The following is a 20,612-nucleotide window of genomic DNA, read 5'->3' on the forward strand; positions in this document are numbered from 1 at the left end:
GCTGGCGCAGGAGCCCCGTGGTGTTGCCGGGTGTGGGGCGGCGGGGGGAGGAGGGGCGGCGGGGGGAGGAGGGGCGGCGGGGGGAGGAGGGGCGGCGGGGGGAGGAGGGGCGGCGGGGGGAGGAGGGGCGGCGGGGGGAGGAGGGGCGGCGGGGGGAGGAGGGGCGGCGGGGGGAGGAGGGGCGGCGGGGGGAGGAGGGGCGGCGGGGGGAGGAGGGGCGGCGGGGGGAGGAGGGGCGGCGGGGGGAGGAGGGGCGGCGGGGGGAGGAGGGGCGGCGGGGGGAGGAGGGGCGGCGGGGGGAGGAGGGGCGGCGGGGGGAGAGGGGGAGGCTCAGGCATGGCAGGCTGCAGGTCCCCAGCCCTGCCCCAGGGGGAGGCAGCTGAGGCCTGGTGAGAATTCCAGCGCAGCGCTGGCCGGCCGGCACTGCTGGGACACCTGGCGCACTTTCCGCAGCTGCTGGCCCAGGTGCTAAGGCCCTCACTGCCCGGCGCGGCCCGCCACTCCGAGTGCAGGGCCTGCCGAGCCCACGCCCACCAGGAGCTGGCGCTGGCTCGCAAGCGCCGCAGGCAGCCCGGGTTCCGCCCGCGCCTCTCCCTCCACACCTCCCAGCAAGCTGAGGGAGCCGGCTCCGGTCTCGGCCAGCCCAGAAAGGGGCTCCCACAGTGCAGAGGGGGGCTGAAGGGCTCCTCAAGCACGGCCAGAGTGGGCGCCAAGGCCGAGGAGGTGCCGCGGAGAGGGAGCAAGGGCTGCCAGGACGCTGTCACCTCTAACCACCACGCCCAGCTAATTTTTTGTATTTTTAGTAGAGAGGGAGTTTTATGGTGTTAGCCAGGATGGCCTCCATCTCCTTACCTCGTGATCCGCCTGCCTCGGCCTCCCAAAGTGCTGGAATTACAGGTATGAGCCACCGCGCCTGGCCCCTACCTTCTTATGGTGGTGACTGACATTAAGAGAGATAATTGCCATAAGATTAGTCGTAATGATACCAGAGCTTTGACCCTTAGTGGGTATGGAGACATGGGGGTTCTTTCCAGGGAGTGCAGCTTTCTGTAATTACGTCTTGACCAGCTAAGGAAGGTGGGGTGGGTAGGCAATGGCAGGTCTGCTTTGAGCCTGAAGTTTCCTTCTGGGAATACGCATCCAGTACCCATCTGAGAACTCTGAGACTAAAAACTATTAGGAAAAATTGCTGGGGACGTGTTTCAGAGACTTGACTTTTACTCTTTTAATATGAATTAACTGCTTTAAAAATGGACAATATGCAAATGCCATACAATGACTCTATTTAGGTATCGAATCTATAATGTGCCAGGTACTGGGTGAGGCAGTTTACACAGAGCAAATCTTTATCACAACTATAGCCTTCCCACTTAATGGATGAAAGCATAGATACTTAGAATGGTGAAACAACTTAGGAAATTTATACTGCTGTCAAGTAGCAGAGACATTGGTATCAAAGTTTATCAAACTTCAAAGCCCATAATATTTCATCAGAACTGTGATGATTATTGCGGCAACAAACAGCAGATTGTTTTAAGCAAATTTGGAGTTGTATTGATCCACAGCTGTTAGCATAATATTTATCTTGAAAAAAAGTGTTGCAATGTGTTTCCTCTGACCACTCTTATGTTTTCCACAAGTCCCACAAAAAGGGAAGTCTAATTACTTACATAGGAAGAAAAAAGGGCACAGAGAATGCTCTTTGACTTCTGAAAACATTCCAGAATTTTACCACTGATAGCGTTAGTTTAGGGATTAGAAAGTTTCTCAGTGCATTTGTACTATTTTATCTTCATTCTATGCATGTATCTGTCCCAAATGAAATTGATGTGTCTTGAATGAAATGGATGTGTGAGGAGAAAACCATTAGCATGAGAATATCCAAACTGTCTTCCCACTCTGAATAAAAGAAAAGCCATAAAACTGATAATAAATGTTTAGTATCTCTGCTATGATGGTTCTCAAAAGCTGACAGTATGTAAAAATTATTCTAAGTGCTTATTTAAAAAGCATAATCTCCGAACTGGTGAATCAGAATCTCTTGGGTGTGGGGCTGGATCCCACTTTTGACAAAGGCTCCCCAGTAGATTTTGACTCAACAGAGGGGTGTTTGGGAGCCTAGTTCTAATTTTCCCTGCCCCAGGTCTACACTTCAGCGTTCCCCACATTTTCTAATCCTTCTCTCCCTCCACACTCTGGTTCCTTTCATTATTCTAATACTTCCATGAATTAACCACGTATAGAACTAATCTAGGCTGGGCGCGGTGGCTCACGCCTGTAATCCTAGCACTTTGGGAGGCTGAGGTGGGCAGATCACGAGGTCAGGAGATCGAGACCATCCTGGCTAACATGGTGAAACCCCGTCTCTACTAAAAATACGAAAAAATTAGCCAGGCGTGGTGGCGGGCGCTTGTAGTGCCAGCTACTCGGGAGGCTGAGGCAGAAGAATGGCGTGAACCCGGGAGGCGGAGCTTGCAGTGAGCCGAGATCGGGCTGCTGCACTCCAGCCTGGGTGACAGAGCAAGACTCCGTCTCAAAAAAAAAAAAAAACTAGTTTATCAAATAACTGTGATATAGAAATTAAATACATATTGCTGCAACTGTATTAACAACTGTCCTGTCAGTGATAAGGGGTAACAATGTTTTCATACATGCATTCTCTCTTTGCTGTATACATACACACATACACATACATACATATATACATACACTCATGCATGTGTGTATATATATACATGTGAGAGAAGAGTCCGTTTATTATTTATATTATTGTAGTACACTTCTAAAACACAGCCATGTGCCTGAGATATAGGAGGGAGTCAAATATGTTTGAGTTACTGAATTAATTAATTCGACTTCATCCTTACTCAAGAAAAGTTTCAACTGACTGAAGGTCTTCCATTCTCTAAAAAGCAAGTCAATAGAAGGAGATCATTATTCCTTTACACATTGATGTAAGGAATATATCATACAGACTAGTCTTGATTTTTGTCATTTAGAAGACTAGTCTTGTAATTAATTGGCAATTTAGTATTCCATGTGAGATATCCAGTGTCCATGTACGTCATATTAGATCCATACACATGTAACAAGCAAAGAGGGTATGTTTTATTTTTTGAATGCTAATGTAACATGTAGGGACATTTAAAAAAATCGCCTTGACATATTTTCTATTTGGAATAGTTTTAAATACTTTGGATAATGTGTTGTATTTGTATTTCTAAAGAAGAAAATCTTATGCAACCAACTTAATTGAATAAGAAATAAATCATTCCCAGAAATAATTTATTTTCTAATGTTAACATAATGTGTACATTCTGAGAAATTATTAATAAAATGTTTAAAAGATAGGCTTCTGGGATGAACTCCTAGAATTAGCTAGGTATGTTTTTTCTGTTTGCCTAGGACAATGACCTAATAAGATGGTTAATCATCATCGGACTCATAAAAACAAACAAATAAAAAGCCAACTAACCATTTAAAGTGAGACTTTAACATCAGAAAAAGGATGGACTTGTTGCAGTTGCTGTAGCATTCAAAGTCCAGGTAAGAACCGTCGAGGTTGTCTAATTAAAACATTTCTTTTATGTAAGAAATTTTATCAAATTTCAGTGAAAATGTTTTTGGTAGTTATGATAAATATTACTGATTTTATGCTCTGTGTCTTCTCCACACTTGTGTTCTGAGCCCTTAAAACCTCAGATCAGTATTCCCAGCAACTTTATGGAACATAATTATTGCAAAAAGTGAGAATCAATTGTACATATAACCTATATCATATATATTATATAATCAGTATTCTATTACAAATCGGATGCTTATATAGATAACATTGATATTTACATATCTAAGGTATCTATATAAGCAGCTACATAGCATATATCTACATAGCATGTATCTACATATATATGCTATATACATAACGTATACCTGTATCTATGTTATGTATCTGCTTATATACTTTATATACATAAATATGTGTTATGCATATATGTATGAACAAGAATACAACTCTAAACCTTATAAATATTCCACTGTTCTATATAAAAGAGTCAACTGACGTAAATTTGACTCATTTTACTGGTCTTTAAAATAGGGGCTTAATAACTCTCAAACTTATGATTTCTCATATACTTTGACTTCAAAACTTCACTTGTAGGAATTTATCCTACAGACATGACCACACAGAAAATGACATATAACATATTAAGAACATTTTCTAATATGAAATAATTAGATATAAGCTAAATAGTTAACGATATAGAACTAGTTACATATATTAGAAACATCAGAATACCCTGCTACCATAAGCAAAATGAGGAGGACTTTTATTAATATAAAGTATATACAGAAGATAAAAAGGTAGAGTGCAGTAATACTGGTATGCTTACATTTATATTAAAAGAGAAAATATTATGTATTTAATTAAAAATGCATATTAAGGCTGGGCGCGGTGGTTCACGCCTGTAATCCCAGCACTTTGGGAGGCCGAGGCGGGCGGATCAGGAGGTCAGGAGATCGAGACCATGCTGGCTAACACGGTGAAACCCCATCTCTACTAAAAATACAAAAAAATTAGCCGGGCGTTGTGGCACGCACCTGCGCCTGTGGTCCCAGCTACTCGGGAGGCTGAGGCAGGAGAATGGCGTGAACCTGGGAGGCAGAGCTTACAGTGAGCCAAGATCACGCTACTGCACTCCAGCCTGGGAGACAGAGCAAGACTCCGTCTCAAAAAAAAAAAAAAAAAAAAATGCATACCAGATTTCTGGATAAGGGGACAAAGGTTATAAGCAGAATCTTTGCCTTTTCTTTTTTTTTTTTTTTGCATTTTTAACTACATGCATGTATTTTCTCTTGAAAAATAAATGGATAAACCCTAAATACAGTAAGATCATGATGATGGTAAAGTCAGGCGTGGCCAGAGTCTCTCTGAGAGATACTTGGAATATATTTTGCTCTTTTAAACAAATCCAAACTTTATCTGCTTTTTGAGCCTTGTTCCATAGGCATCTCCTCTATGAAACTGCCTGAGGCTATCCTAATCATTATTATTTACATTATTTTTCAACCCATTTTGAGTATCCACTATGTGCAAGTCATCATTTGGCACTTTATAAACTTATAAGGATAACGTAAACATAAATTTCCTTTCATAAATCTTGTAATCTGGATATGTAGAAAATATAAAAATTTTAATTTCTATAATTTAAAATTGTTGTTCATACAATCTAGTGTGTGGTTTTATATTATTGTTTCAAATTTCTCTCTATGAAAATTATTTTTCTAAGTAAATTATAATCTCTTTAGGCTAGGAGTTTGTGTCTGTCTTTCCTCCTCTGTGTCCAGCATTGACCTAGTCCTGCGGTCAGGAAATAGCAGGCCCTGAATGAATATTAGAGAATGATGGATTGATTGATATTGAGCTTGTGGCTTTTCCTATTTTTAAATTGTATATTGTTAAAGTAAAATAAATTATACTTTTTCTTTTTTAACAGGTGATCATTTCAAACCAAGTATCAGCAACAATTAAAATATTCACGTGGTATCTGTAGTTTAATAATGGACCAACATCAACATTTGAATAAAACAGCAGAGTCAGAATCTTCAGAGAAAAAGAAAACAAGATGCTGCAATGGATTCAAGGTAGAATGGGTTTTATATTTTCAAACTAAAATAAGTTAATGGAAAATTTTTATGTATAGAAAGGCCACTAATTGTCAAAAAGAACATTATATCTCATATTATAATTTTTCTATTGAAGCATACATTAAAATATTAACAAAATAATCCCTATATTGATTTAAATCAGTTTTTAATCTGATTGAAGTTATTGCTTTGCTAGAATTATTTTATGAATAAAGGTTTATTTATTTTTAACTTTTTAATTTTTAATTTTTGTGGGTATGTAGTAGGTATGTATGTTTATGGGGTACATGAGATGATTTGGTACAGGCATGCAATGTGAAATAAGCAAATAATGAACAATGCGGCATCCATTTCCTCAAGCATTTTTTCATTGAGTTGCACACCATCCAATTATACTTTATTTTAAAAGGTACAGTTAAGTAATTGACTATAGTCACCCTGTGTGCTATCAAATAGTAGGTCTTATTCATTCTTTTTAACTATTTTTTGTACCCATAAATCATCCCCATCGTCCTACCCCCACACCCCCATGACCCTTTCCAGCCTCTGGTAACCATCCTTCTACTCACTGTGTCCATGAATTCAATTGTTTTGATGTTTAGATCCCACAAATAAGTGAGAACATGCAATGTTTGTCTTTCTGTGCCTGGCTTATTTCAGTTAACATAATGATCTCCAGTTCATTTTGTTGCAAATGACTAGATTTCATTCTTTCTATAGCTGAATAGTACTCCATTGTGTATATGTCCCACTTTTTTTTACGCATTCATCTGCTGATGCACACTTACATTGCTTCCAAATCTTAGCTATTGTAAACAGTGCTGCAACAAACATGGAAGTACAGATAATCTTAGATATACGAATTCGCTTTCTTTTGGGTATATACCCAGCAGTGGGATTGCTGGATCACATGGTAGCTCAATTTTTAGTTCCTTGAGGAACCGCCAGACTGTTCTTCATAGTGGTCCTACTAATTTTTATTGCCACCAACAGTGTACAAGGAATTCCTTTTACTCCACAACCTCACCAGCATTTGTTATTGCCTGTCTTTGGGATATAAGCCATTTTATCTGGGGGTGAGATAGCATCTCATTGTAGTATTGATTTGCATTTCTCTGATGATCAGTGATGTTGAGCACTTCTTCCTATGCCTGTGTGCTATTTGTATGTCTTCTTTTGAGAAATGTATATTCAAATATTTTGCCTACCTTTTGATCGGATTATTGGATTTGGTCCTATAAAATTGTTTGAACTACTTAGACATTCTGGTGATTAATTCCTTGACAGATGGGTAGTTTACAAATATTTTCTCCTACTCTGTGGGTTGTCTCTTCACTTTGTTGGTTGTATCCTTTTCTATGCAGAAACATTTTAACTAGATGTGATCCTGCTTGTCAATTTTTCTTTGGTTGCCTGTGTTTCTGGGGTAAGGAATTTGCTCAAGAAATTTTTGCCCAGATGAACGTCCTGGAGAGTTTCCCCAATATTTTATTGAGGTAGTTTTATGGGTTGAGGTCTTTAGATTTAAGTCTTTAGTTCATATTGATTCGTTTTTGTATATGGCTAGAAATAGGGGTCTAGTTTCATCCTAGCACCATTTATTGGAGTGACTGTCTTTTCCCCATTGAATGTTCCTGGCACCTTTGTCAAGAATGAGCTCACTGTAGGTGTGTGGATTTGTTTCTGGGTTCTCTCTTCTGATTCATTGGTCTATGTGTCTGTTTATATGCCAGTACCATGCTGTTTTGGTTACTATAACTCTATAGTATAATTTTTTTTGAGATGGAGTCTCGCTCTGTCACCCAGGCTGGAGTGCAGTGGCATGATCTTGGCTCACTGCAAGCTCCACCTGCTGGGTTCATGCCATTATCCTGCCTCAGCCTCCTGAGTAGCTGGGACTACAGGCACCCGCCACCACGCCCAGCTAATTTTTTTTTTTTTTTATTTGTAGTAGAGATGGGGTTTCACCATGTTAGCCAGGATGGTCTCGATCTCCTGACCTCGTGATCCGCCTGCCTCGGCCTCTGAAAGTGCTGGGATTACAGGCTTGAGCCACCATGCCTGGCCACTCTGTAGTCACTCTTCTAGAGTGGCAGTCTGGGGATAGCACCAGGAGATATCAGCTGTGATGGCTCGGAGAAACAGTGTAAACCAGCAGTGTAAACGAGAGCAGGGCATGTATGAGTAGTTGAGAACGGTGAATAGGAGTGACTGGACAGAAGATAGTAGGGATGACAAGTGTTTTTGGGGCACAGTCTAAGTTGGTCTGGTGTCTGGAATGAGACTGGGGCCTAATAAAAAGGAGCGTCTATACAGGAGCTTAAAGGCTGTACCTTGTAGCATTCTGAGGACAGGTCTGACTTCTGAGAAGGGAAAGTGGTAAAAGTATTGTCCAGTCCTTTTTAAGGTGGTGGCTGAGCTTGGTGAGGTGTGTTTTTAATAGACTATTAGTCTGTCACTGAATACTAAGAGCCTAAAAAAATGCTTGGCTGATTTGACTAATAAGGGCTGGTCTTTTATCAGACTGTATAGAGGTGGGAAGGCTAAACTGAGGAATTATGTCGACAGAAGGGAAGAAATGACTGCGGTGGCCTTCTCAGACCCTATAGGAAAGGCCTCTACCTATCTAGTGAAAGTGTCTACTTAGACAAAGAGGTATTTTAGTTTTTGGGACTCGGGGTATGTTGAGTAAAGCTAATTTGCCAGTCCTGGGCGGGGGCAAATCCTCGAGCTTGTTGTGTAGGGAAGGGAAGGGGCCTGAATAATCCTTGAGGAGTAGTAGAATAGCAGATAGAATAGCAGATGGAACACTAAGAAGTTATTTCCTTGAGGACAGATTTCTACGATGGAAAGGAAATGAAAGGTTCTAAGAGGTGGGCTAGTGGCTTGTACTATAGCATATCCTGCCTTTGCTGGTGTGTGGTGATTAGGCCTGGTGGAACTGCCATCAATAAATCAAGGGTGATCAGGGTGAGAAACAGGGAAGAAGGAAATGTGGGGAAATGGGATGAACATCAGGTGGATCAGAGAGATGCAGTCATGAGGGTCAGGTGTGGTATCTGGAATAATGTGGGAGGCTGGATTGAAGTCCGGGCCAGGAACAATGGTAATTGTGGGACTTAACAAAGAGTGAGTACAGCTGAAGGAGCCAGGGAGCAGAAAGTATATGCGTCAGGTATGAGGAAGAAAATAGATTTTGGAAGTTATGAGAAATGTAGAGAGTGAGTTGAGCATAGTTTGTGATTTTGAGGGCCTCTAAAAGTACTAAAGCAGTGGCAGCTGCTGCACGCAGACATGAGGGCTAGGCTAAAACAGTAAGGTCAAGTTGTTTGGACAGAAAGGCTACAGGGTGCGGTCCTGGCTCTTGCGTAAGAATTCTGACCACACTAACCATGCCTAGGAAGGAAAGGAGTTGTTGTTTTGTAAGGGATTGAGGTTTGGGAGATTAATCGGACACGATCATCAGGGAGAGCATGTGTGTTTTTACGAGAATTATGCCGAGATAGGTAACAGATGAGGATGAAATTTGGGCTTGACTGAAGTAATGGGGTCTGTCTGGGAAGCCTTGCGGCAGTACAGCCCAGGTAATTTGCTGAGCCTGATGGGTGTCAGGGTCAGTCCAAGTGAAAGCGAAGAGAGGCTTGGATGACTGGTGCAAAAGAATAGTAAAGAAAGCATGTTTGAGATCCAGAACAGAATAATGGATTGTGGAGGGAGGTATTGAGGATAGGAGAGTATATGGGTTTGGTACCATGAGGTGGATAGGCAAAACAATTTGGTTGATAAGGCATAGATCCTGAACTAACTTGTAAGGGTTGTCTGGTTTTGGGACAGGTAAAATGGGGGAATTTTAAGGATAGTTTATAGGCTTTAAAAGGCCATGCTGTAGCAGGCGAGTGATAACAGGCTTTAATCCTTCCAAAGCATGCTGTAATGGGATATTGGCATTGAGTGGGGTAAGGGTGATTAGGTTTTAATGAGATGGTAAGGGGTGCATGATCGGTCACCAAGGAGGGAGTAGAGGTATCTTATACTTGTGGGTTAAGGTGGGAGAATACAAGAGGAGGATGCAAAGGAGGCTTTGGATTGGGAAGAAGGGCAGCAATGAGATGCAGCTGTAGTCCAGGAATAGTCAGGGAAGCAGATAATTTGGTTAAAATATCTCAGCCTAACAAGGGAACTGGGCAGGTGGGGATAACTAAAAAAGAGTGCGTAAAAGAGTATTGTCTAAGTTGGCACCAGAGTTGGGGAGTTTTAAGAGGTTTAGAAGCCTGGCTGTCAATACCCACAACAGTGATGGAGGCAAGGGAAACAGGCCCTTGAAAAGAAGGTAATGTGGAGTGGGTAGCCTCTGTATTGATTAAGAAGGGGACGGACTTATCCTCCACTGTGAGAGTTACCTAAAGCTCAGCGTCTGTGATGGTCTATGGGGCTTCCGAGGCGATCAGGCAGCATCAGTCTTCAGCCGCTAAGCCAAGAAGGAGTCAGTCAGAGAGCCTTGGGCCAGAGTTCCAGGGGCTCTGGGAGTGGCTGCCAGGTGAGTTGAACGGTCCGATTTCCAGTGGTGTCCCGCACAGATGGGACACGGCTTAGGAGGAATCCTGGGCTGTGGGCATTACTTGGCCTGGTGGTCAGATATCTGGCACTTGTAGCAAGCTCCTGGGGGAGGAGGTTCTGGAGGAATGCCTGGCCACTGCGGTTCAGGCGTTTGGAAGTTCTTGTGTGCTGGAGATGTGGCTGGGGTTTGTCTCACAGTGGAGGCAAGGAATTGCAACTTTGTTTTATTATTGTACACCTTGAAAGTGAGGTTAATTAAGTCCTGTTATGGGGTTTGAGGGCCAGATTCCAATTTTTGGAGTTTTATTTAATGTCGGGAGCAGATTGGGTAATAAAATGTATATTGAAAATAAGATGGCCTTTTGACCTTTTAGGGTCTAGGGCTGTAAAGCGTCTCAGGGTTGCTGCTGAATGAGCCATGAACTGGGCTGGGTTTTTATATTTGATGAAAAAGAGCCTAAACGCTTCTGATTTGGGATAAAGAAAAAGGAGCATTAACCTTGACTATGCCTTTGGCTCCAGCCACCTTTTTAAGAGTAAATTGCTGGGCAGGTAGGGGAGGGGTAGTCACGGAACAAAACTGTAAGCCAGACCAGGTGTGAGAAGGGGAGGCGATAAAAAGTTTATAGGGTGGAGGAGCAGAGGCTGAGGAAGAATTGGGACCTAGCTCGGCCTGGCGACGAGGGGAGAGGTCAGATGGGTCTGTAGAAAAGGAAGATTAGAAAGACTCAGCGATGCTTGGGGCTGGGACTGAGGGGACAGGCGGGAGGGAAAGAAGGAAGATTTGGGATGAATTGCATTGGGCAGAGACTAGGAAGGGACTGATGTGTAAAAGAATGCCTGGACATCAGGCACCTCAGACCATTTGCCCATTTTATGACAAGAATTATTTAGGTCTTGTAGGATGGAAAAATTGAAAGTGCCATTTTTCTGGCTATTTGGAACTACCATCGGGTTTGTATTGGGGTCAAGTGGCATTGCAGAAGAAAAAAGACGCTTAGATTTTAGGTCAGGTGAGAGTTGAAGAGGTTTTAAGTTCTTAAGAATACAGGCTAAGGGAGAAGAAGGAGGAATGGAAGGTGGAAGCTTGCCCATAGTGAAGGAGGCAAGCCCAGAGAAAAGAGTAGAGACATGGGGAAGTGGTGGGGGTTTCTTGCCCTCCAGAAAAGCAGAGAAAGGGTTGGGGCATGGAAATAAGGGATTGGGGGTTCTTGACCCCTAGAAAAGCGGGACTTGCCGCTAAGGGTGAAGGAGAAGGGGTTGAGGGGTACTTGCCCCTCCCCCAGAAAAGCAGAGAAGGGGTAGAGACATGGAGAGAAGGGATTGGGGTAGTTGTCCCTCCCCCAGAAAAGCACGGGGGATTGATCTTCCAAGGGAGGTCCCCCGATCCGAGTCACGGCACCAAATTTCATGTGCGTCCGGGTGAAGAGACGACCAAACAGGCTTTGTGTGAGCAATAAAGCTGTTTATTTCACCTGGGTGCAGTTGGGCTGAGTCCGGAAAGAGAGTAAGTGAAGGGAGATAGGGGTGGGGCCATTTTATAGGATTTGGGAAGGTAAAGGAAAATTACAGTCAAAGGGGGTTGTTCTCTGGTGGGCAGGGGCGGGGGTCACAAGGTGCTCAGTGGGGGAGCTTCTGAGCCAGGAGAAGGAAATTCAAAGGGTTAATCACTCAGTTAAGGTGGGGCAGGAACAAATCACAATGGTGGAATGTCATCAGTTAAGGCGGGGCAGGGCCTTTTCACTTCTTTTGTGATTCTTCAGTTACTTCAGGCCATCTGGGCGTATACGTGCAAGTCACAGGGGATGGGATGGCTTGGCTTGGGCTCAGAGGCCTGACAGTGGCAATGTATGGTCACATTACTGAATCCACATGTTGCAAGAGAAAAACTAGCAGGTAAGGGAATGGTCAATTATTTATTTGTCTTGTGCTCGGTAAATCGGCACTTTACACAATATAAGGTGAACATAGACTAGCTACCTGTGGAAATATTTAACCTTTTATCTGTAGCTATCTGCTTAAGGAAAGGCATCTTTTTGCAGAACTCAGCTTTTAGCTTAATTTTGTTTATGTCATAGTGAATTGGGGTCTCAAGTTTTTATTTTCCTTTCATACCCCTGCCTTTTTCCTTTTAAAATCTTTTGGAGAAAGCATTTTAGAAGAAAGTTACTCCTTGGTCTTGAATTTTGTCTGATCTCGCATGGCTGTGATGGTTTATTCCTAGAACAATAGATCCTACATTATTAGGAATGCTCATTTTTAGCAGGTTGTGAAATCTTATGTCCTGCAAAGAAAAAAATAGGAGGAGGAAGAGAGACAAACACACAGTAAAAGGAACAATCCTGGAAAACTGATATAGGCCATATCACTCTGAAGTGTGTTGTCAGTAGGCACGTATGAAATGGTTTGTGTGTATAAATCGGTTTCTGTTATTTTCTTCTGAAGTTTAAGTTGTCTAGTTTGCATCCCCATGGCTTAAGAAAATCACAGCTTAATATTTAGTAATTTTAAATTGGACAATACGGGGGAAAGGAAAATGAAAGGAAAGGAGAAAAGAAAGAAAAAATTGAAAACATTATTTGGAGACTTGTAGTCAGGAAAAATTTTAGAATTTATTTCAAATTGTAGAAAATAATAAAAACTGATAAACCTTAGGCAAGACTAGAATCAAACAACAGGTACTATAATTTATAGAAGCATAATTTTTCTCTCTTCAATTCCCCAGTTTTATTAAACAGAAAATCATAGTAGGACCAATTTATTGGTAAAATAAATTTTAGTACTTTTACACTTGGTTTAATTATTTGTATAAAGTGCAACAAGAATAATCATTTGCCATATAGGAGCTCTCTCTTTTTGTGAATTGGCTTTGCTGGATCTTTTTGCACAACGAATGTAAGATTGGACGTTTGTAAATGCCTGAAGCCTAGCCGAGGATTTATCTGTGCCTGCAGATACATATGTGAACTGGGTGAATTCTTCTCTTTCTGAGGTCTTAAGAAAACTTGGAGTTCCTGGACCAGTCAAAAAGTGACATTCTTTACTTACCACAGGTCATGACCCTGTAAAGGATAAGATATGGGGCTAGTTTTTCCAAGGGGCTTCTATTGGCTCTGTAGGTCAGCCTCCTTTTCTCAAGGCAATCAGAAAATGTCATTCCAGTCAAGGACTTGGTAAAATAACGAGTGTCTCGAATTACGTCCTGTGATAAAAGAAAATATATTCTTATTAAACTTATGCAAATAATTATATTGCCATAAATTGAGAATACTCTCAAAATAGTTTTCAAATTTTGGAGAAATTAGGTTGAGAGAAAGGAATTATATTTTAAATTTTGCTCATAAGAACAAATTTTACTGAATTTACTAAATTCACTTTATTAAATTGATAAAGCTGTAAATAGCTTAAAAGGAAAGTTTTCTTGACTCTGAAAAATAAAACCAATCAGCAAATGTTTTAAACAAAATCTTACACAAGATTATTTCAGTCTTCTATTAGTTTGGTCCATGCAATTAACTCCATGTTCTGCTCAATATTGGGTCAGCAAGACTTATTAATATATGAGCTCTCCATGAAAGGCCTGGAAATTTTCGTATCTATTCCAATGATGGTATATCTAAATTTATCAAAAACTTATTTTTTAGGAGTACTCAGAGTTCTATAGCAGATTACAAACTGTCCTATAAAAGGATTAAAGTAAAACAACTATTGTGAATGACAAAAATCTTAGAACAGCCATGGTTAAAGACACCATTGACAAGTAAATTTGGTTTCTTCTGTGGCATACAGCAATTTTACATAATAATCATAATTACTACTGACAACATCTACTAAGACATATTAGAATCACAGGAATTGCATATATTTTTGGAACACATAATAATAACACATTCAAGTAAATATAATATAATCCAAAGAAGGTTAAATGTCATTGTTTATTTGACAGTGCTTCCTGTATGACTTTACCATACCAAATAAGTCAAATATGTCTCTTTTGGACTTCTGGAGACCTATTATTAATAAATATATGAAGTCCAAGTACTAATTTTCCAATTTGATTTTGGAAAGTCTGTCAAATGTCAGAAGTTTAAAATACTTAATATGATAATATAGGCTCATAGGTAATTGTAAAATAAATCATTCATTTAGTCAAAGTGATAACAAAGTTTTTTTAAAAAAGGCAAAAATCTTTATTTTTTGAGAGAGGAGACTTAATTTCCCAAACAATGAGCCCTAAGAGAGACTGCATGAGGCCAATTAAATCTGTCTCTCAAATCTTATAAACAAATCTATTAAATTTTAATCATTTTGACCATAAGCTATAATTTCCATAAACCTTTAAATAACCTTTTAATGTTTTTTTAAATTAAAAAATGGGTTAATGCTATAAGAACCTCGTTTATCTAACACAGGGGCCCTGATGCTGGTCTTTCATCAACCTATAATATTAATGTGTAATTTATATGGAAACTCTGAACTAAGTTTATCTCTCAAAATTGGCCCTTATAATTTCACAGACGCATGTCTTCTGTGACAGTCCCTGGGATTAGAGGGGTTCAGCAGTTTTAATTTCTGGCACTGTGTCTCACGAATGCAGTTTATTTTGATTATCATCTTTTCCTGGGTCTGAAGATGAGGGTTTGACTGGTGTTACGGTTTAAGATTTAGCAGGACTTGGCGTGCTTTTTTGACCCAGAAGTAAAAGCCCTTTAATTTAACAGAATAGGCTGGGCACGGTGGCTCATCCTTGTAATCCAAGTACTTTGGGAGGCCAAGGCAGGCAGATCACTTGAGGTCTGGACTTCAAGACCAGCCTGGCCAACATGGTGAAACCCAGACTCTATTAATAAATATACAAAAATTAGCCAGACGTGGTGGTGTGCGCCTGTAATCCCAGCTGCTCAGAAAGCTGAGACAGGAGAATTGCTTGGATTTGGGAGGCAGAGGTTGCAGTGAGTTGAGATTGTGGCACTGCACTCCAGCCTGGGTGACAGAGCAAGATTCTGTCTCAAAAAAAAAAAAAAACAAGGAAAGAAGAAAAACCATGAAAACTTAATAGAATTAGGACTTTAAAAGCAACACAGAAAGTAAAATGGACATAATAACCTTAATTTTTAAAATTTGTAAATCTCAATTTTTCTAAGCAAATAAAAAATAAGAATAACAGGAATTATTTTGATAAATGTAAAATCTGTTAGACAAGTTAACAAAAAGAATAAAAAAGAAATTCTGTGTTTGCTTTTTCCTATGAGGAGTACATTTAAATAACATGCAATCAAAACTAATGTAAACCGTACTTGAATTAGTTGGATATAGAAAGAGTGTATTCCGGGTGATAAATGAAAATTCTTGGTTTCATAGAACAATTAAAGCCAAGAGCACAGAGGGTTATATTAGAAGAAAACATTTTATTTAGACCTTTAAGGTAAAACATTTTTTTTTTATAACGTCAGGCCACAGTAGCAGAACCTGAGGGAAAAAAATTACAGAAGCTGTTGACAAAGTTGAAGGAGAAAGTTATCTCAGTCCTTCTCAAAGGGAAGAGAAAGCTGAAAACAGTGGGACACAATAAAAGTTGAACTTTTGGGTTAAAAAATTAAAATCTCTTGTAATTTTATTAAGAGTGAATCAATACCTTAAGAAAATGTTGTTCTAACCAATTCTTTAGTGAATTAATTCTTTTTTAATATCAAGTCTCAATCTCTGGAATGACTATTATAAATAATTTCCCTTTAATTATAGCAAACTTGATCACTTTTTTTTACTCATAAATCCTCTTCTTACAAACCTTATTACAATTTATACAAATTATTTATGATATGCTTGGACTTTCTGTGTTATCCTAAAGGTACCTCTTTCTTAAATAACCAGTCATTTTAGAAAAAAAATTAATCACACAAGATTCTTTCTCATATAAAATTATTTTCCCTTCAACTTTTCTTACCAAAAATAACTCTTTATACCTACAACTTTCTGTGTATCTCTCTTATATACTAGTTTCTTTCACTTTGTTTCATAAACTTTAGCCTTTGTATTAGACAAAAATTATTTTCCTTTAAAAAAGAACATATTTTTTAGAAAAATGTCTCCCTATATTTTTTAAATTGGAAATAACCCAGATACTTAATGTAACATAACTTTAGATTATAAATGGTCATCATTTAAAGTTATTTGTCTGTTAATCATTTTTATAGCCTGTGATTTCAGATGTTTACCTAAGAACCTTAAGGTTAAATAACTTTTTTCTTGTTGTTGTTTTGCCGGTAACTCAAAAGTTAGCTGTTTTATTAAGCCAACAATTTTCAATGCATTATTTTTACAAAAATTACACAAAGATAACCATGTTTTGGGTTATAAGCTTTATAACCCTCATGCCAAATTTGGACACCTTATAATATTTAGCAGGGATAAATATTAAACTGCTTGATCAAGAAATCTAAACAATAATGTGAATTGACAATTCTAAAGACATTTCTAATTTTATTTTACCAGCAATTAAAACACACTTATTTATCAAGGATTTTCTTAAGTCACATGAACTTGAAAAAGCATTTGGGCTTTTCTATCTTCTGTTTTTCTGATAAAGTATTTGATTTAAATGCTTTTGTAAATCCAATTAATTACAGCTCCTTTATATATTTTTAGTAGTGAAACATACATGACACATAAATATGTAGACTTATTAGTCATGAAGATAAAAGTAGATCTTAAAGATTCATATTTTAGATATTTTAGACTTCCAATTTAGATATTTCAGACTTCCAATTTCTTTTTTTTTCGTTTTAAGACAGAGTCTCACTCCATTGCCCAGGCTGGAGTGCAGTGGCACGATCTCAGTTCACTGCAATCTCTATCTCCTGGGTTCAAGCAATTCTTCTGCCTCAGCCTCCCGAGTAGCTGGGACTGCAGGCACATGCCACCATGCCTGTATTTTTGTATTTTTGTAGAGACAGGGTTTACCATATTGGCCAGGCTGCTCTCGAACTCCTGACCTCATGATCCGCCCGCCTTGGCCTCCCAAAGTGCTGGGATTACAGGCGTGAGCCACGGTGCACAACCTCCAATTTCTTATGACCTGTTTAACTGGATAGCCCTAAATTTGCATACTAAAGGAACAACTCTTAGGTGAAAATCAGATAGCAAAATTTACATCTCAAGGTACAGAGAGAGAGTGGTGTGCTAGAGGGAGATTAAAAATGGATACCAAGTCAAACATGAAATTGTAGAAATCTACCTTATGATTGTATAGGAGACCAATTTTATTTAGATAGGTAGTTTTAAATTTAGTCTCTATCTTTTAATTGGATCTCTGAGCTCTTTGCACAAAGCTCCACTGAATCTTAGGTCTCCAAAAGGAGAGAGATTCATGAGACTAGGACATGTAATGCTTTTATGGTGCACTTGGCTACAAAGACATTTCTCTAAGTGTCTAAACCACACCCTTTTGTATCTTAAACACCCATGAATAGCACCTGTTGTAACAACTATTTTAGTAAAAAAAAAAAAAAAAAAAAAAAGGTAATACAATACAAAAACAAGCATTAAGAACTGAGAAACTTGTCTGATTGCACTCTTGGGGTTCCATAAGGAAAAACAGAGATTTCTCCCCAAAAAGGAGTCTGGGAGGAAACCTGTATTTTCTTAAGGAATCCCAGGCTGTTAGAAATGATTTTAGGTCCCTCACACAGTGGGAGGGTGACAAGAAGAAGGAAAGACATGTAGAAGTAAATGAATGAAACAGTCAACTGAGCTGTTTCTTCTCAGCCAACTGAGAAGAAGAAAGAACTTTTTCTCAAAAAACAAGATCCTAGGAGAGAAAGAAAGCATAAAGGCACACACACACATACACACACACACACACACACACTCACACTCACACACACATCTTGGATATTAGCTTTTAATTAAGCTGATTTTTAACCATGGAACTAAATACATCCTTTTAAATTTCATTACCATATTTTAGCTGTGACAAACTGCTGATATTTCAAAAGTAACACAAGTATCAACCCAGAAAAGATTGGATTTAGGAACCAAACCCAGGCTGTCATGGTGAAAAAAGGGCAGAATCTTAGCTACTGAACTACAGCATGGGGTAACTACCATTGCTCTGTCATCTTGGCTTGGCTAGGAATAAATGGCCCTGTTATGTACATAAAAGCCCCTCAGGTAATCAATATAATTTTTTCCTTTTGCTGGTTGTTTTTTAATTTTTCTTTCCTTTTACAGAGGCAGGAATTTAATCAACTCAGTAGCCTTTTTCCCCATAATTTGGAACTTTTCTTTGGCTTTGACCGTGTTGAGTAGAGTTGGTCAAACCTAACGGGAAAAAGACTGAAACAACAAAAACAAACAAACAAAAATCAGTTAAGTCAAACAAACAAACAATTGTACAATTTATAGGATCGCTGAGTGCTCTAATGGTACGGAGAAATTAAGGCCAGCTAGTTGCTAATCTTAACTTTTAGTAATTAAGGAGAATTTCCAAGACAAAAACTACAATTCAGCTACTGCCTAGGAATGGGGCCCAGGCTGAACACTGCTCTCTACCATCCTAGAAGCAGGGAAAAACTCAAACTCACCTTCCCTGTGGGAAGTGGGCTCAAACTTCAGAAAGGAGTTGTTGGTCTCCTTCATCATCATGGAGCAGGAAAACTCCCCTTCTTTGTTCGAAGCAAGTGAAACTCCAGAAGAGGTGTTGCACAACAAAATAAATCTTAGATCTTAACCAAATTTTGAGAGATCAGGCATTCTCTCTGCAGTGGGAGCCCCCTGACCTTGGCAAAATGTGCAATTGGTTTTGTTACAGGAAAGGGGTCCCAATCCAGACCGCAAGAGAGGGTTCTTGGATCTTGCTCAAGAAGGAATTCAGGGCAAGTCCACAGTGAAAAGTGAAAGCAAGTTTATTAAGAAAGTAAAGGAATAAAAGTATAGCTATTCCATAGAGAGAGCAGCCCCAAGGGCTGCTGGTTACCCATTTTTATGGTTATTTCTTGATGATATGCTAAACAAGGGGTGGATTATTCATGTCTCCCCTTTGTAGACCGTATAGGGTAACTTGCTGATGTGGCCATGGCATTTATAAACTGTCATGGCGCTGGTGGGAGTGTAGCAGTGAGGATGACCAGAAGTCACTCTGTGGCCATTTGGTTTTGGTGGGTTTTGGCCAGCTCCTTTACTGCAACCTGTTTTATCAGCAAGGTCTTTGTGACCTATATTTTATGCTGAACTTCTGTCTCATCCTGTGACTTAGAATGCCTTAATTGTCGGGGACTGCAGCCCAGTAGGTTTCAGCCTCATTTTATCCAGCCTTTATTCAAGATGGAGTTGCTCTGGTTCACATGCCTCTGACAGTGTGAGCAATGAAGATAGCTCAAGCTTGCACCTGGCACCCGTAGGAGCCTTGTCAAAGGTTAGGGCCATCTCCACTAAGAGTCCTTCCCTTGGTCACCAATTTACAAATTTGTAAATCAAAAGGTATGAGAGATAGGTCTTAATCAATTTAGAAGTTTATTTTGCAAAGGTTAAGGATGCATGGGGGAGACAGGCCTGTGCCTTTCTCAAAAGATTATTTTGAGGGCTTCAATATTTAAAGGGGAAAAATAGGTTGAAGGGGAAGGAGAGGTGAGGGTATGATCACAATTCTGAATCCACAGGTTGCCAGAGAAAAATGAGCAGGTAGGTAAATAGTCAACTATGTATGCATCTTGCACTTAGTAAACTGACACTTTAAACAAGATAAAGTGAACATAGAGTACCTACTCCTGGAGATATTTAACCTTTATACCTGTAGCTACCTGCTTAGGAACAAAAGAAAAAGCCGCTTTTGGTGACTCAGCTTCATTTTGTTTCTTTTGGCATAGTAAATTGGGGTCCCAAGTATTTATTTCCTTTCACAGAATTCACTTGCAATAATGTTAAACAAGGTTCCTTTTAACTTTGTCCAGGGAACATAGAGTTTGTTTGTTTTCTGAGCTATCTGGTAAAGTCTATTGTGATGAAATATTTGAATAATATTTCAGCAGAATGGCAATCATAAGGAAAAAGTATTGGCTAATGCAAGTGAATTATCTTCTATTGTCTAAGGGTAATATTAGGCTTAATTATTTTTACTTTTAAATACTGAGTGTTACAGTGATTTCACTTTCATGTGCATAGCAAAGTGACAACAAACTGGTGGAAGAAATAAGATTTCCAGAATAATCCCTTAAAGCATATTTGGAATAGAAGCTAGGAGTTAGGAAGATAGCAGTGTATGTAAGGCACGTTACCTGCAGTCCAATAAAGAAGCCAGGCCGGGCGCGGTGGCTCACGCCTGTAATCCCAGCACTTTGGGAGGCTGAGGCTGGCAGATCACGAGGTTAGGAGTTCGAGACCAGCCTGGCCAGTATGATGAAACCCTGTCTCTA

General features: G+C 39.8%; 1 protein-coding gene across 1 annotated transcript in view; it reads left to right on the plus strand.

The window, feature by feature from the left end:
• Window positions 1-11,869: 11,869 nt before the first annotated feature.
• LOC106634354 (solute carrier organic anion transporter family member 1B3-like) overlaps window positions 11,870-20,612 on the plus strand; it is a 76,915-nt gene continuing 68,172 nt past the window's right edge. Inside the window, exon 1 of the mRNA XM_034935480.3 lies at window positions 11,870-12,099. The gene's annotated coding sequence lies outside the window, so the exon portion shown is untranslated. The remainder of the gene's footprint in view (window positions 12,100-20,612) is intronic.

The sequence above is a fragment of the Pan paniscus genome, chromosome 10 (genome assembly GCF_029289425.2).
Source record: "Pan paniscus chromosome 10, NHGRI_mPanPan1-v2.0_pri, whole genome shotgun sequence".
NCBI lineage: Eukaryota > Metazoa > Chordata > Mammalia > Primates > Hominidae > Pan > Pan paniscus.